Here is a 13,543-nt window from a genome sequence, read left to right on the forward strand (position 1 = left end):
ATATATATATAGAGAGAGAGTAGGTCTCAGAAAAATCTTTCAGACATAGAGGTATTGGTCTATGGGGCACTGTTGCAATGTAACGGAGGACCCTTGGGTCTCCAGACTGGACTAGTTCATGAATGAAAAGGATAAACAGATTTGCAGAGGAAGATCATCAAGTAGATAAGCTGCATTCTTTGCAGATACCATGGACTGCAAAAAAGACAAATAATTGGATGTTAGAACAAATTAAACCAGAACTATCACTAGAAGCTAAAATGATGAAACTGAGGTTATCCTACTTTGGACACATCATGAGAAGACATGATTCATTAGAAAAGATAATAATGCTGGGAAAAACAGAAGGGAGAAGAAAAAGAGGAAGGCCAAACAAGAGATGGATTGATTCCATAAAGGAAGCCACAGACCTGAACTTACAAGGTCTGAACAGGGTGGTTCATGACAGATGCTCTTGGAGGTCGCTGATTCATAGGGTCAACATAAGTTGTGGTCGACTTGGAGGCACATAACAACAACAACAACAATAGAAAGCATGGCCTCTATGTCTTGTGTTGCTACGAGGTTGAGGGTGTGGCTAGCACATCTCTGGTGTGGTGGTAAAACAAAATCTTCTCCTGAGTTTGCAGCATCTTCCTCTCCCTCAGGTCCTGTGTCCAGGATCTCACTGATGGGCACAAACTCCACCTCAGCCTCCTCCTCCTGGTTATCACCGTCATCGTCATTTGCACTAGTGTCTGCAGCTTCTGCTGGTTCTTTGGCCAGGAAAACTTTGAATGCTTTCACAAAGTTGGAGCCATTGTCTGTTTGTTGTTGTTGTTATGTGCCTTCAAGTCGATTACGACTTATGGCGACCCTATGAATCAGTGACCTCCAAGAGCATCTGTCATGAACCACCCTGCTCAGATCTTGTAAGTTCAGGACTGTGGCTTCCTTTATGGAATCAATCCATCTTGTTTGGCCTTCCTCTTTTTCTACTCCCTGCTGTTTTCCCCAGCTAGTTCCCCTAGTTCTCTCACAGCTGCCCTACCCAGTCCTAGCCTTCTTCTGATTTATTGACTATTGTCTCCATTTTGGTTAATGACTGTGCCGAGGTATTGATAATCCTTGACAAGTTCATTGTCCTCATTGTCAACTGTAAAGTTACACAAATCTTCTGTAGTCATTACTTTAGTCTTCGTGACGTTCAGCTGTAGTCCTGCTTTTGTGCTTTCCTCTTTAACTTTCATCTCACTGATGGGCACAAACTCTACCTCAGCCTTCTCCTCCTGGTTATCACAATCATCGTCATTTGCACTGGTGTCTGCAGCTTCTGCTGGATCTTTGGCCAGGAAAACTTTGAACGCTTTCACAAAGTTGGAGCCATTGTCTGTTGTAGTGCACATAACTCTGTTGTGAATCCTGTACTGCACATGCACATCATGCAGTGCTTTTGCAAAGACATCATATGTATGGCGCCCCTTCAGACGCTTGCAACCAAGGCCCCGACCTCACATTTCAGGTAGTTGGGTTGATCCAGTGGGCTGTTACCCCAAAGTAACTCTTCTTGCCATTGGTCCAACAATCTGCAGTGGTTGCTATATATGCCACAGCACCCATTCAGTCTGCAAGAGTTTCTGTCATGTGGCATGCTCTCTTCTCAATTCTGGCCGCTTTCACATTGCACTTTATTCTGTTATTCTGACCATTTCTTACCTGGTAATTTGCGCATTATATTTGATCTTTCACACGACACACAAGCTAGCTCCAGCATTCTAGTGGAATGTAGTGGAAGTTTAGCACTAATTTCCGTGATAAATGATACCAGAAATAATCCGTTAGCAAGGCTGGGAACCGGAAGATTGCAGGAGTTTATTGCTAGCTGCAGCCACTCATGTGACAGGCATCCCAGCATGCAGTGCGTTCCCATTCTTTAGTCGCAAGGGGTTTTTTTGTTTTTGTTTTGCCTGATAAATGTTGTACCGGTATTATGGCATCGGTGCAGGTAGCAGCAGCATTTCCCACACATACTCCTGCCTTAGTTCAACTAAAACAATTTAAAAAGTCAGATCCTAAAGGGAGAGGGCTTTCATGCCGACGGGATGAGATCTTAGAGCTCCTACACAGTGAGGAACAGTGTGCATGGGTGAGGGACGAAGACAAGCATTGTGAAAGACAGTTGTGCAAAATGCCGGTATATCGGCTGAAAAAGCTGCTGTTCCTTAACACAACGCTTTTCTGTAATAAATAATGCTCCTATACGGGTGAACTTCAGCTGTGGTGCCATGTGAAGTGTGCCCCCATCTCTTCCTTATCCTGCAAGATCTCCCCAGTCAGAATGGAAGTAAGCAGGTCAATAGCACAATTAAAAGAGATCCTATTTGCATAATTTTTCCTCACTGAATAACCCTGCCTCAGCCAGTTTAACCTACTAGAGCATTCCATGCCAAGCTTGGAAAACCAAGGAGGAGATATAAAATGCAGGCAAAAATACTTTTGACAAAATTCCATTTATATCTATATCTATACATATAATTAGTAATAAAGCTGAATATGTATGTAAAGCATTTTTTCTCTTTCCCTTTTGTTTTTTATTATTATTTTAGCACTACTTCTAAAGTTCTAAGGACAGAATAAAGTGTTCATTAGCCAAATTCACTGTGTAGATCATGAAAAACTATGGAATGCTTTAAAAGCAATGGGGGTGCCACAGCATCTGATTGTCCTGATGCGCAACCTATACTCTGCACAAGAGGCTGCTGTAGGGACAGAATATGGAGGGGGAAAGACACCTATATCAGTCACCGCCATGCTCACTCACAGAGAGAAGCTCTTTGCAACTCTCCTTTGTTCAGAATGGATGGGAGGGTGGGTGTCCAACCCTGGCATTCAATGATATGTGAGGCTATTTAAGGGGAGAGGCTAAACCAGTGCCTACAGGAACTGAATAGCAGTAGCAAACAGTCTCTTGAGGGAGTATTTACTGAGACTTTTCATGGGTGCCAAAGAGAGTACGGAGGGACTACGGCCTTGGTTCCCATGCAAATGCAACAGGAAGTTTAAAAGCTAAACAAAAGGAGTAGGACACGCTTTGCTCAGCTACCTCAAATGGTCAAAGTTCAGCAGGTAATGTCTACTGGTATTCTGACCTAAAAACCGAGGCTGTACAGTTTGGCAATACAGTTATTCCCAATATCTCTCATCTTCAACCTCTTAACCAGGAATTATGGACTTGTGGTCTGTTGGCCCCCAAAGCAAGCTATTCAGCCCATGGTGACCCTACCTCATTTTCATCCATCAAGGCATGATAACAGGTTTGCCAGAGTTTCATTCTTAAGGGAAAGCAAAACAATGTCTGGAGATGTTTTACACTTCATCTTATATATCTCTCTTGGATTTTATATTTAGTGACCTGCCTATTCCTGAGCATAACTGTGAAGCTTTTTCTTTTCCCTGGATAGCACCAATTTGTTATGGAATCCAATGAGTTGTGAGGGAGACCAGGGTGGAGAGCGGAGTAATATTCACCCATTACTACATTAGTTGGCCTGACCGTTCCTGTCTGAATCTCTTTCTGTTTTGAGCCCCCCATATACATTTCTCTCCCATGAAGTCCCATCGCACATACTTTTTGGTTTCTGCTCTCTCCTTTTATGCCATCCCTTTGTTGCTTCCTTTCGCTGAATCAAGGCATGCAGCCACTGCCCAGACTCATAACTAACTGGCAGGTGCCAGTCGAAGTGGACTCTCTATCTGATGTACTATGGATGCCAAGCTTGGCTGGTTGTTCTGTGTGAAGCTTGGCAGAGTAATAATCCCATTCTTCTTTTCTTCATTTTATGCAGCCATTAAAACTTTCCATGACCAAATCAGAAATTGCACAGCTGTTTCAATAGCAGCAACTTAGGATTTATTTATTTTTATTTATTTATTTTATTAGATTTATATACCGCCCGACTAGCATTAGCTCTCTGGGCGGTGAACAACAGAATATAAAAATACAAAACATCTCATAATAAATACAGCATAAACATATATAAAACAAGAAATCAAAAACAATTACAACAAAAATTTAAAACTAAAACGAGTTACATATTAAAACGCCATAGCAAAGAGGCAAGTCTTAACCTGGCGCTGAAAGGAGAGCAATGTCGGTGCCATACGCACCTCTTCGGGGAGACTGTTCCACAGTTTGGGGGCCACCACTGAGAAGGCCCTAGATCTTGTCACCATCCTCCGAGCCTCCCTATGAGACGGAACTCGGAGGAGGGCCTTCGATGTGGAGCGTAGTGTACGAGCAGGTTCATATCGGGAGAGGCGTTCCGATAGGTATTGTGGTCCCGTGCCGTATAGGGCTTTATAGGTCAAAACCAACACTTTGAATCTAGCCCGGAAGCATATTGGCAGCCAGTGCAAGCGAGCCAGAACAGGTGTTATGTGTTCCGACTGCCTGGTCCCCGTTATTAATCTGGCCGCCGCATTTTGGACAAGCTGTAGTTTCCGAACTGTCTTCAAAGGCAGCCCTATGTAGAGCGCATTGCAGTAGTCCAGTCGTGAGGTTACCAGGGCATGTACGACTGATGTTAGGTCCTCCCTGCTCAGATAGGGACGTAGCTGGGCTACCAGCCGAAGCTGGTAGAAAGCATTCCGTGCCACCGATGCCACTTGGGCCTCAAGTGACAGGGAAGGATCTAAAAGAACCCCCAGACTATGAACCCGGTCCTTTAGGGGGAGTGTAACCCCATCCAGGACAGGGTGTATATTCACCATCTGATCCGGGAAACCGTTCACCAGCAGCATCTCAGTCTTGTCTGGATTGAGCCTCAGTTTGTTAGCTCTCATCCAGTCCATTATCGCAGTCAGGCAACGGTTCAGCACATCGACAGCCTCACCTGAGGAAGATGAAAAGGAGAAATAGAGCTGCGTGTCATCAGCGTACTGGTGGCAACACACTCCATAGCTCCTGATGACCGCACTCAACGGCTTCATATAGATGTTGAAAAGCATGGGAGACAGAACCAAACCCTGCGGGACTCCACATTGCAGAGCCCACGGTGTCGAGCAATGTTCCCCAAGCACAACCCTCTGGAGATGACCCGCTAAGTAGGAGTGGAACCACTGCCAAACAGTACCCCCGACTCCCAACTCTGCAAGCCTCTCCAGAAGGATACCATGGTCGATGGTATCAAAAGCCGCCGAGAGATCAAGGAGGATCAACAGAGTTACACTCCCTCTGTCTCTCTCCCGACATAGGTCATCAAACAGGGCGACCAAGGCTGTCTCAGTGCCAAAACCAGGCCTAAAACCCAACTGAAATGAATCTAGATAATCGGTTTCATCCAATAGCGCCTGGAGCTGGCCAGCAACCACTCGTTCCAAGATCTTGCCCAGGAATTGAAAGTTCGCTACTGGTCTGTAGCTGCTGAAATTTTCTGGGTCCAAGGAAGGTTTTTTCAGGAGTGGTCTTACTGCTGCCTACTTCAGACAGCCCGGGACCACTCCCTCTCGTAAAGAGGCATTTATCACTTCCCTGGCCCAACCAGATGTTCCATCCCTGCTAGCTTTTATTAGCCAAGAGGGGCAAGGATCTAGTACCGATGTGGTTGCACGTACCTGTCCAAGCACCTTGTCCATGTCCTCGAGCTGAACCAACTGAAACTCATCCAGTAAAACATGACAAGACTGCACTCCGGACACCTCACTCGAATCATCTGCTATAAACTGGGAGTCTAAGTCCCAGCGGATGCATAAGATCTTATTCTGGAAGTGTCCAGCAAACTCATTGCAGCGGACCATCGATGACCCTACTGTGTCATGAGGGCAAGTATAGAGTAACCCTCGGACAACTCTGAAAAGCTCCACTGGGCGGGAAAGAGATGCCTTAATAGTGGCAGCGAAATATTGTTTTTTCGCCACCCTCACCACTTCCAAATACTGCTTAGTGGAAACACTTACCAGCACATGATTGCATCCATCGGGAGTTCATCTCCACTTCCGCTCAAGCCGTCTCCTATCCTGTTTCATCGCTCTCAGCTCAGGGGTATACCACGGAGCTGTATGAGCTCTACACAGGAGAGGGCGCACAGGAGCGATTGTATCAACAGCCCGAGTCATCTCCGCATTCCACAGTTCAACCAGGGCTTCGATAGGAGCGCCAGTCTTATCAGCTGGAAAATCCCCCAGAGCCCTTTGAAAACCTTCAGGATTCATTAATCTCCGGGGGCGGTCCATTTTAATAGGTCCCCCACCCTTGCAGAGGAGAAAAGCCACTGTAAGTCTAAACTTCAGCAAGCGGTGATCTGTCCATGACAACGGGAGAGATGTAAAACTCCCCACATCCAGATCACCATCCCCATGTCCAGTTGCAAAGACAAGATCTAGAGTATGCCCCGACACATGTGTTGGGCCGCTGATATATTGAGACAGCCCCATGGTTGTCATGGAAGCCATGAAGTCCTGAGCCGCCCCAGATAAAGTAGCCTCAGCATGGATGTTGAGATCTCCCAGTACCAATAGTCTGGGGGATCTCAACAGCACCTCCGAGACCACTTCCGTCAGCTCAGTTAGGGAAGCCGTTGGGCAGCAAGTACACCAACAAGATTCCCAGTCTGTCCCTCTGACCCAACACTAGGTGCAAACACTCCAGACCAGTAACTGCATGGACATGGTGCTTGATGAGTGAGATGGAACTCTTATAGACCACAGCGACCCCACCTCCCCGACCCTCGGATCTACCATGATGCTGAACCAAGTACCCCAGTGGGCAAAGCTGAGAGAGACTAACTCCTCCCTGCTCACCCACCCAGGTCTCGGTTATACATGCCAGATCGGCTGCCTCATCCACAATCAAATCATGGACGAGGGAAGATTTATTTTGTACCGACCTGGCATTTAAAAGCAGCACCTGGAGATCCGAGAGTTGGCTGATAGGACAACCGACAACTCTACGGGTGTGAGAAGGACTGGAACAAGGCACAGCCATTACATGTCTGGGCCGCATTCCCCTTACCTGGCATGTCCTTCTCCCAACGCCATACCTCCCTCTGCCCGTCACTACACTAATTGGGGCCCCCTCCAGTGCCCCCGATGGGCGAGAAAACCTCTCTCCTAGGCACATGATAGAACTTAAATACCCAAAAACTTAAAAACAATAAAATGAAACAATATACACACACACACTCTCATACACATCAAACGCACTTACATATACATAACAAGGACCAAACATACATATATACATTCACACATCATCCACAATCAAGCGCCTCCACACAATCCCACACTCAGTACAACAGGTACTGATGCCAAAAACCCTTCTTCTTCGAACGAGAGGGCCGCGTCGTCAGACAACACTAAAGATGGTTGGAGTGTGTCAGATGTGTCAGCTGTGTCAGCTAACCTCTTCGGCGCAGTGCCATCATCAGGAACCAGGCTCCCCCAAAAGTTACTCGTGTCTCTCTTGATCCGAAAAGCGAAGCCGGAGACACCCAAGATGCCCGGCAACGGCAGCGACAAAGAAGCGCAAGCCGCAACGCAAAGCTGGAACAGCGGCAAGAGAACACGAATCCACAGCGACGAAGCACAGGGCCACAGCGACGGCAACTGGAACAAGCTCTGAAGGGAAAGCAAAACACAGCAGCAGCCAAACGGAACAGACCACACACCCAGCTGCACAACAGCGACGAAAGAAGCACAGACCGCAGCGGGGAGCAGCATCGAAAAGAAAAACAGCGGCAGCGACGGAGCGCCGATGGAGAGCGCACACGCCGCCCAAAGAGGCATAGACCACAGCACCAGCGGCAGCAAAACGACTCCAGCCACCAACAAATCCAAGCACAGAGCCAGCAACAGCTGCAGCGAGGCGCACAGCAGCAGCGAACGGCGGCGACAGCCAGAGACGTAGGGACGCAACAGACGGCCAAGAAGGCAGGAGGCCGTCCTCATCCCCAGCCTCAATTTCTGCACCTCGCAGTTCGCAGCTCACAGCTCATGCACAAGTTCTTAAAGTCACATTTCTAATAGTCTGTTTATGCAGATTCTGGTTGTCTAGAAGAGCAGCAGCTCCCTACCAATCTCAGGGGTGGTTCTGGATTCCTTGCCAATGATAAAGTGCAGTACTTTCCTGGAAGCACTCTTTCCACCCAGGGTAGCTCCTGACACACAGGCAGATGGCACTTGGGATCCTCACAGGAGAGGATGAGTGAGGGAGTGAGCAGGGGGGTGAGCGAGCGGGGGATGGGGGCATTAGGATGAGGGAGTGAGCGGGGGTGATCAAATGAGGGGTGAGCGGGGTGAGAGAGCGGGGAGTAGGGGCCATTAGGACGAGTGAGAGAGTGAGTGAGCGGGGGTGGGGGTGGTAGGACGAGTGAGGGAGTGAGCAAGTGGAGGCAAGCAAGCGGGGGCAAGCGAGGAGGGGCGTTAGGATGAGTGAGGGAGTGAGCGAGCAGGGGGCGAGCGAGCAGGGGTGAGAGAGCAAGAGTGGGGGACAGTAGGACAAGTGAGGGAGGGAGTGAGCAGGGGTAAGCGAAGAGGGGGTGGGGGTGGTAGAACGAGTGAGGGAGTGAGAGCGGGGGGTGTTAGGATGAGTGAGGGAGTGAGCGAGCAGGGGGCGAGCGAGCCTGGGGTTGGGGCTGGTAGGGCCAGGGAGCGAGCTGGCAGGCGGGTGGTTGGCGTGGGGAGGGCAAGAGAGCAGAGATCCACCATCTGGAGTGAGTCCAGAGATCACCCCTGAAAGTCAGAAAGGTCTGGTAACCCTAATTCACACACACACACACACACACACACACACACACACTGTCACTCACCTGCACAGCTCTTCATCTCCATTCTGCTGCTGCTTCCTTCTCCTCCTTCATCCTTGCCCACAGGCTTTCTCCCTCCACTCCTTTCTTCTCCACCAGTGTCCATTTTTGCAGAAATTTATTTTTCTTTCTCTCTCTCCACTCCACGATGTCTTGCTCTCCACCTCCTCCCTCATGGCCTCCTAATACAGAGCACGAGGGAAGAGCAACACTGCACAGAAGCCCAGTGTGAGGCACGTCTTTCGTCCACCAATCACAGGAGCAGACTTCCCCTGCTTTTCCCCCCCACAAGCAATGTCCAAAAGTAATGCTGGAAACATTGCAGTTGCAGCTGAAAAGGAATGAAACTACCACTCGTTCTGTTACCCACTCATTACTCAAAAAAGTAATAAATTATTTGTAATGAATTACTTCCAAGCTCTGCTGAAACATTTATCTGTTGACTTGCAGGACATTTTATTACTGTGTTCTGATTCTAAGAAGCTAATGCACAAATAGGCACAAAACATTCTTAAACCACAACGTTTTTGCCTATTAGTTAATTTCTCTGCTTTTTAATCTGGGAGGTAAGAAATGGGATCCTGTGCAAGCTTGCCAAGAATGGATTGACCATATGCATGCTTATTGAGTTCAGTGGGATTTACTTTCCTGCAATCATGCTTACAAAAGGTGAAACGGACCACAGGGGATGGGGAGGGGAGGGAGAGGAGGGAGAGGAGGGAGGGCAGAGGGGAGGAGGGGAGGGGAGCAGATTGGAGGAGGAGGAGAGGTTTGATCATTTGCATGTTTATTGAGTTCAGTGGAATTTACTCCCATGCAATCATGCTTAGGATAGGTAAAACTGACCAGGGGAAGGGAGGGAGGGCTGGAGTGGGCAAGGAAGGAGGAAAAAGGAAGAGGGGAGGGTAGGAGGAAGGGAGAGGGGAAGGAGGGGAAAGCCAGGTCTGATCATTTGCATGCTTATTGATTTCAATGGGATTTACTGCTATGTAATCATGATTAGGATAGGTAAAACTGACCATGGGGGAGGAGCAGGGAGAGGGGAGAGAAGAGGGAAAGAGGGAAAGAGAAAGGGAGGGTAGAGGGGGCAGAAGGAGGGGGAAGGAGGGGATTGGAGGGGAAGGGGCAAAGGAAGGGGCAGGGGAAGGCAGGTTTGATCATTTGCATGCTTATTGAGTTCAATGGTATTTACTCCCATGCAATCATGATTAAGATAGGTAAAACTGACCAGGGGGAGGGGGAGGGGAGGGGGCAAAGGATGGGGATAGAAGGAAGGAGAAGGGAGAGTGGGTTTGATCAGTTGCATACTTTTTTGTTCAATGGGATTTATTTCTGTGCAATCATGTTTGAAAATGGAAATGGACTGCCTTCAAGTCGATCCCAACTTATGGCGACCCTATGAATAACGTTTTCATGGTAAATGGTATTCAGAGGTGGTTTTACCATTGCCTTCCTCTGAGGCTGAGAGGCAGTGACTGGCCCAAGGTCACCCAGGGAGCTTCATTAGTGTGGGGATTCAAACCCTCGTCTCCCAAGTTGTATTCCAACACTGACCCCGGGGGAGGGGCAGGGAGGTTAGGGGAGAGGGGGGAGATTGGGTGGGTGGGCACTGGGCAGAAAGTAAGCCCCTTTCCTTTCCAAAGGGAAACCATTGTGAACAGTATCATTGCTTTTCAGCATTTTCCCAACCTTTTTATTCTACAGCAGGCACATGTAGCCTCCCACCCAAATTTAAACCAAAGCTGTCCCTGGCCACATCCACACCAGGTCTTTAGTTCACTTTGGACAGTCATGGCTTCTCTCAAGGAATCCTTGGAAGTGTAGTTAGTGAAGGGTGCTGAGAGTTGCGAGGAGATGCCCTGTTTCCCTCACAGACCTTCAATCAGAGTGGATGACTGTTAAACCACTCTGGCACTGGACCTCTGTCAGGAGAATAGGAGTCTCCTCTCAGCACCCTTCACAAACTACACTTCCCAGGATTCTCTGAGGGAAGCTATGACTGTCTCACATGAAATCAAAGTCTGGTGTGGGTGTGGCCCCCTGATTAGGTAAGCCAAGCAGCTGTGAGTCTGTCTTTTAGAACACTGACATTTCATTCTTACTGAGCATGCCTGACATTATCATTCAGTTCAATGCAAAATTTCTTAAATTAATTAAAAATCAGTCAGACATTTTTTTTAACTTTTAAACTAAAGAAGATGAAGGTCAGAGTATGGGGCAAGGTCAGTAACAGGATTACAGGTTCTCTGTGAACATGGCTGATTTTTAATGAATTTCAACAGATTATGAGAACTCTGAGAGAAAAAAGTCCAAAAGCGGTCTCGGTTTTTCTCTCTCTCTTTAGACTTTGAACTCTCAATTCGTTCTGTTTTGTTTATTGTCATGAAAATTGTGAGGGTTGTTAAGCAAGCGTTTCTGAGTTCAGGACTATAAGTTTTGTAAGGTTTTGTTTTGAAATGAGCTTATGGGAAGCATCAGAATGGCATGGGGGGCATTTTCAATTTAACATTGCAGAATGTGAAAAATCACCGCTGGCTATAGTATATAGCCACTCTCGTGGCTGTATAATTTCCAGCCGTGCTACATTAAACTAGTTGGAATCTGTTGGTCACTGATGTTGCTCGTGTCCATTGTGCTGATGTTGCTGAGGTCTCAAAGGTTTACTTTGAGAAGGAAATTATTCACAATCTTCAAATTTCACTCTTCCTTAGTTTTCAAGATGGGATGAAATATTACTTTCTACCTGAGCTTTTAATTATTATAAGGAAGCAATTTGCTCTGATATCCCTGTTGTGTTCAAGAGCTGGCTGATGATTCTATGGAAGCAGCACACACTGAAGTTGACTGTCTTATAGCCTAATTCTGAATAGAATGTTAATGATTCCTGGGTTTTGTTTTGTGTGGTTTTTTGGCTTTCAGATATGCTGACTGCTTTCCAGGAATCAAATTTCTTAGAGACATTTTCTTAAGCAATCTCATTAATTGGTGAAAGTCTTTATGGTAAAATAAATATAATCTTTTGTCAAAGGCAGCACTAAGTATTTAGGACAGTGAGAAAGAAGATATCACTTTGTAAAAATACTCTAGGTCCATTAAAGGTTTACTTTGAGAAGAAAATTACTCAAGATTTTCAAATTACAAGAAAAGTGTTTTGAAATGTGTTTGGCATATCTTCAGTGTATTTGTGACAGCTGGAGACACACACAGGAGACTGTTTTTGAATTAATTTTAGAGATCAATCCTCCTGTGGTATCTTGTGATGCACACTGTAATTTATTTTTAAAGAGGCCACAGTGATTCTTGGGTGTCATGAAAGAAATCTCCCCAAAGTATTTATATACAATCTCTGCTAAAACGAAAGAACAATGAATTCATTTTAATACATTTGTGCAAGATTGATCTTCCCAATGGAATTTGCACATACACTTTCTTTAATTATTCTCGAAGTTTTGCCTATCAACTCTACAATCTTCTACACATGGGAAAGTAAAACAGCTTGACATTTCCTGACAGCAAAGTGCTTTTATAATGCCATACATGAGAGAAATATGCTTTGTTATTTCCTTTATCTTTCTCAATATCTACAAACCAGTTTTGATGTGGTGACTGGCTGTATTATCGGAGAGCTTCCAACCATGTGGATTACATTTAACATGTGGAAATCCTCCAGTTAGCCATTATCAGTAACATCCAGTGCTGGCATGGAAACTTTCTATGAGATGGGGCAATCCACATAAGAAGTGGCTCTCTGATACTACAGCTGCCTCATAGAGCTGCCACTACCAAAGTTTTTCTATATGGTAGCCTTACCTATGAATTGGCCTCCTGTTAATAAACCAAAATTACATGGAATAAAGTATACCTAAAATTAGAAGGGGTAAAACTATTGTTGATGTTTACATCCAGTTCACAAGTTGATCAGAATTGTTGGATTTGTGCATAACATAGATAAGTGGGGCTTATTTACAAATGTATGCCCATCATTTGGTACTTATGGACCTTTCACACAGTTGAGGGCTGGTCTGTTTGTTACAGGCATCATGTGGAGATTGTTGGAATGTGATAACATTGCTAAAGTCAGAAATTAAGTTCACATTAACACTATGCTTTTGAGGAGAAAGTTCACATATTTTCAAGATAGGAAGGAGAACTATGAGCCAGCGAAGAGAGATAATAACTTTATATGAGCCTTCCCCAACCTGGTGCCTTCTATTAGTTTCACACTACAACTCCCATCAGTCCTGGCTGATTTCTTACCTGTCCTTTGTTTGTTAGGTATTATGGTTGGTTGACTAATAAATACTGATTAATTAAACACACAAAAGAAGACCTATAAAAGGAAATGTGATCTTAAATAGCTACCAGATTAGATAATTATGATGGCAAAATTCTGGACAGAGATAACTGGATGAAAATATGAGCAAGGTAAGCCAGTAAGAAGGTTATAGCAATCAAGATGTGCACTAAGGACTTTGCAAGAGCTTAGTAAAACAGGGTTGAGATTTAGTAGTGTTATGGAGAAAGACACATATAAAACATATAGACAACAGGGTTACAGATGAAGCATAGACTAAGTGTTTGGGCAACATGATAGCAATTATACTTCTGAAAGACAGCGGAGGATATGAGGAGTTCCATTTTTTACATGCTGAAGATGGATTGGTAGAAAAATGTCCAAACTGAAGATAACTGGGCAACAGTTGGGAGACTTGGATAGAAGTGGGCCAAAAAACACAACGCTATAATCAGATATAGTCTTTTGT

Source organism: Rhineura floridana, chromosome 4, assembly GCF_030035675.1.
Source record: "Rhineura floridana isolate rRhiFlo1 chromosome 4, rRhiFlo1.hap2, whole genome shotgun sequence".
Taxonomy (NCBI): Eukaryota; Metazoa; Chordata; class Lepidosauria; order Squamata; family Rhineuridae; genus Rhineura; species Rhineura floridana.